The 5,132-nt window shown below is 45.5% G+C and overlaps 1 pseudogene; it reads right to left on the minus strand.

Moving 5' to 3' along the window:
- Positions 1-4,032: 4,032 nt before the first annotated feature.
- Positions 4,033-4,813, minus strand: LOC125355959 (annotated as a pseudogene).
- Positions 4,814-5,132: the final 319 nt, after the last annotated feature.

Below are 5,132 nucleotides of genomic sequence, written 5' to 3' on the forward strand. Positions count from 1 at the left end.
CAGGTCTCTCACAGGTGTTCATTTTGTCGGCCCCCCCTCCCCACACTGAAAGATGAGCACGCACCCTGAGCCCCAGGGCCCGCTGAGGGTGAAGCCACTCCTGAACCCTGTGGCTTCCTTTGCAGCCCCCACCAGGTTCTCTTAGCACCTAGGTACCCTTTGCTTCTTGGTTCCTTTTCTCCAGAGAAAGTTTTGAGAAGAACAGAAGCCTGAGCCCCCTGCAAACCCTATTTCTACAGCTTTGTCTTCAAGGGAAGGGAAGCTTCAAGGGTGGGGTGGGAGGAGGAGGACTTCCTTGTTATTTGCAAAATCCTGAGGCCGGCTTTGAGGCAAAGGCCAGGGGTGTCCACTGGGTGAAAAACCCATAGCTTTGTTCCCTTAGGACTCTGTGAGCGCCAGTCCTGGAAACCAAGTGGGGAGGAGGCCACTGGGATCCTTCTGTAGCTGCAGAGCCTGTGGCATCCCTCAAATATCAGCAGGGCAAGCGCAACTCGGGAGGCGCTGCAGGAGTCCCTCAGCTTTGAGGGCCTTTTCACTGTCCTGGCCTGTGTGTCACTTCCGGGGCATGGAAACAGAGGAGCAAGGCTGCACCTGCTCAGACTTTAGGGGCCACAGCTGCTGGGCCTCCTGAGTTGAGCTCTGTTTTGTTTTCCAAATAGTGGCTTGAAAGGGGATTCTAATGTTGAGGGTGGAGATGGATGAATTCAGATACATGGTAGTACTTTATCCATTCATAATGGAAACATGACAACTAATTTTGTGGGGTGTCTATGGTTACAATTTTATTATAAAAATACAATGAAAACCTCCTGAAAGGCAAACTTTTTCCTATTATAGGATACTTGTAAAATCACATAACTGTTGAACATATACTTGATATATGTATTATACATAATATATACACAATATATATACACAATACATACATGATGCTAGTACTTTTTTGCTTACACATTATTCACAGGTGGTAATGTAGGAAGGTGACAGTGCCTTTGTTTTCCTGCCTTGTTAAGAAAATAAAACTTCTCTGACCAACTTTTCTTTCTTTTCTTTTTTTTTTTTTTTGGCCAGTCCTGGGGCTTGAACTCAGGGCCTGAGCACTATCCCTGGCTTCTTTTTGCTCAAGTCTAGCACTCTACCACTTGAGCCACAGCACCCCTTCTGGCCATTTTCTATATATGTGGTGCTGGGGAATCGAACCCAGGGCTTCATGTATACGAGGCGAGTGCTCTACCACTAGGCCATATTCCCAGCCCTCTGACCAACTTTTAAAGATGAAACATGTAGGAATGCTACATAACCTCCTTTACTCATATATACATGTGTAAGAAAAACCATCATCTCTTCTATCAAAGTGTGTTGCTTAAAAGTTCCTGCTTTCGCCTAGGCGCTTGGCTCTTTAGGAAAAGAGGAACAGCTCTGGGATAAAGGATTGGTAAAATGTAAGGTTTCCCCTTAAACAGACTATCCAAGATTAGATTGTGACACAACCTGAAGTGATGTAAATAATTAATCTGTTATTATACTAACTTTATACAAGAAATATTGCTAATGTTCAGTATTAATGTCATGTCATTAATGTCAAGTGTGAAACTTTTCTGAAACTGGCCCTAGTGTGTAGTTGCGATTGCTCATACCTGCTACATTCTGTTTTGTTGCTAGATGGTTTCCATTAGGGTCAAGATGCCCTGACCTGTTTGAAACCAGTTTCTGGACATTCCTCAAAAGTAATGAAACCACTTTCTGGATATTTCTCGAAAGTAATAAACTTTCTTGGACACCTCTCAAAATTAACAAGCCACTACAAATAGGCAAAATGGAAAATTCTTGTGTTTGTTGGGTTTAAAAGCAGCCTTCTGAGGTGGCTAGAGCCGGCATCTTGAGATCCCAACCAGTGAATAAAGTCCTGAAACGCCAGTACTTTTTCATTCAATAAAATTCTTTCCATCCCTGATTGTCATCTGAGTGGTCTCATTTCTTGTCAATTTCTGGGCCGCATAACAGCCATAGACCGTTGAAGAAATAAAGGGTGTGGGCATAGTTTGAGATTACTTGTGAACTATTAATCTTACTTGAAAATTACCATACTTAGATATATCTTATCCTATTCAAACTAGCCAATCACAAGCAGTGCAGACTGTAAACCTTAGCTCAATCAAGCTGAGCAGAGAGGTCAGGGCCTGCTGCTGTCTTAGGGATAACTATCAGGGCAGGTGCCCTTCTCTTTGTGCTTGGTTGCCAGATATTTGGCTGATGGTGGACCCTTCCATGTAGTAAGTCAATTTTGAATCGCTGAGACCACTTAACTTTCTCTTATCATTGTGACTCCTTTGGTTCGTGGAGAATGTATTAATAACACATGGCAGAATAAAGGAAAGCCTGTGGTACATAGGTGGTGGTGTATTTCTCAGAGAAAAAAGGAGCTAAAGCTTGAAAATGCAAAATGAAAGAAGAGACCAGCTGATCATCCACGCTCCATGGAGAAAGCAGGAATTCTCTCATAGGAAACATGCCCAGCCTCTTTTCTTAGATTAGCACCCACTGATAGTAGCCACAGTTAGTCTTGCATTCAAAAAGACAAAGTTACCCCTCCCAATGAAGGGACTTTCCTGGATCCAGTTGCTGGATCCAGTGTGTCAGGTGCAAACTAGGTGGGGCCAGATGAATTGTTAGCAGGAAGCCCACAAAGCATTATTTTAAATAAAGCAGAAGGGGCGGTACTTGGATATCTTGATTTCTGCAAACCTAGGAAGGGATTTCCCACCTGGTCAGAGTTTGATGTCATCCCTCCTGGCCATTTGTATACCTGAGTTGTGCCTATTTTTGTGTAACCAGCTTGAATAAAACCCAGGCTTTCCCCTCTTTCGGGATCCCATCTTGTTTCTGACTCTTGGTTCAGGTAGCTGACACCTCCTTTATACCCAATTAAAAATGGTCTTGGTTTTTGCAGGTCTGCGCTGGCATAACATTATGTCATGTGGTTAAGCAGGTGGCACAAATCATCTGTTTAAGACAAGAAAGGTCATGTGGTAGTCTCTTCCCAACCTCAAAAAGTGCAGTTACCTTTTATGGCTTGAGCTCAACCAGTTTAAATCTTTGTTATATGTTGGAGGCTGTTTTGCTGACAACCAATGCTTAGTAATCTTTCTCTGCTCAGAGATTTGTCCCTAAACAAAACTTCCTGGTGCACAAAACTTCATAACTCCATGAATAAGCTGTACAAAAGAAGCCACAATTTCCATTTCCTAGACAAAAGTTCTTTTGAAAAAAAAACAACAAACTTTATTAAAAAGGTGATCCACAGAGGGGTTACAATTACATATGAGTACATTTCTTTTGGAAACTGTCACCCTTCCCTTCCCCCTTCCCAGCTTTTTCCTCCCAGGAGGCAGCAGTTCTCCAAGCACCAACTCAAGCCAATGCTGTTTATGGACTGAAATTGGCCACTGTTCTTTTCTTCCTGAATAAGTGCTTATTTATTGTCAAAGTGATGTACAGAGGGGTTACAGTTTCATACGTAAGACAGTGGGTACATTTCTTGTACAATTTGTTACCTCCTCCCGCATTTCCCCCCTCCCCCTCCACCTTTTCCTCTCCCCCCATGAGTTGTTATAGCCAAAGTCCACAGGCACATGGTGATGTGCCACAGAACTAAGCAACAAACCTAAATCAGTTCTCTTTCTAGATTTTTTATTTTGGTTGGTTGTGGGGTTTGAACTGAAGGCTTGGGCCATATCCTGAGCTCTTTTTGCTCACTGCTAGTGCTTTACCACTTTGAGCCACAGCTCCTATTCTGGTTTTGGGCAGGTTAATGGAGATGAGTCTCACACAGACTTTTCTTCCTGGGCTGGCTTCCATCCACAATGCTCAGATCTCAAAGTCAGTCTTCAGTGCATAATCTGGTCAGCAATAGAGGAAAGACTTCAGAGGATAACAGGTGCTACAGTGAGCACCAGAGTGCTATTCACAGTCAATCCCAACTCTTTCAAGAAGGGAAAGGGGTCTTAATAGAAAGGGTTCTTTCTTAGTTTGTTAGCTGGTAGATACTGCTTCCTCTTCCCCCTCTTCTTTCCCATCTAGTTTAGAGGTAGCCAGTGATTCATGGAGCAAGACACACTCTCTACTACTGAATCCAAACTTAAGCACATCCTTTGAGTTCCTAGTAGCTCTGTGGATCAATGGGCTTGTTGTTCAAGAAGGTTCCATTTCCTGAGCCCAGGTCAATGATGTAGGGCTTCCAACTGTTGGATCTGCATCCGTGTATGCCACAAGTCCATACTGGAAGATGGCATGGTGCTTCTAGCACTAGGGGTGGTGGATGGGAATGGCAGTGAGGCCCAGGTGTTGACCCCAAAAGGTAGGCAGTCTGTGGATGGACATACGGGATTGGAAGTATCTCCTCCTCCTTTTTTTTTTTTTAAAGGGGGTAGATACACAATGTGGTTTTGGGACCCAGCTTCTGGGAGCTTGCTGTATTTAATGAGTAGACCCTGGAAGGTATTAGTATCTTCAAGAAGTGCCCCAGAACGTTGGAAACTTGGATTCTCTGTACCAAGCCCTTGTTGGTATTGTTGTCCGCTGGTGGAGGCACCATCTCTTGGGAAACCATAGAGGAGGAATGGCGCCCAGGCCAGAGGTGGTCACCTGTGGCCTCTGGTGGGAGGGTGGTCACTACTTCCTGGTCCCTGTCTCTGATCAGGTCCCTCGAGGCTCCTGATTCTGCTGGGCCCCACCCACAGTGCCCACTTCCAGGTGACCTGGCATGATGTGGGGGTTCCTCGCCCTGGGAATACAGGGGTTCAGTACTATCCATGATCAGACCCCAGCTGCGTCTGGCCGCTGTGCCCGGAACTCACTGATCTCGAACAACATTCTTGTCCACTTGTTACCACTCTGTGCCCAGGGAGAGGCAGAGAACAGGCCCGGCTCGCAACAGTCCTGGCCTAAGCTCAGCTTGGGGACAGCATGGAAGGCAGCACCTGGTGTGCCTGGCACGGAGGGGGCGGTCCGAGGCCAGGCTCTGAGGCCTGTTCCCACTTTGCCCTGCATGCTGCTGCTGTGGACAACCAGGAAGCACAGCTGGCGCCCAGGTTTGACCATGTATAGTCAAGCACCTGACCCAGCAGCTGTGG

Source organism: Perognathus longimembris, chromosome 8 (assembly GCF_023159225.1).
Source record: "Perognathus longimembris pacificus isolate PPM17 chromosome 8, ASM2315922v1, whole genome shotgun sequence".
In the NCBI taxonomy this organism is placed as follows: Eukaryota; Metazoa; Chordata; class Mammalia; order Rodentia; family Heteromyidae; genus Perognathus; species Perognathus longimembris.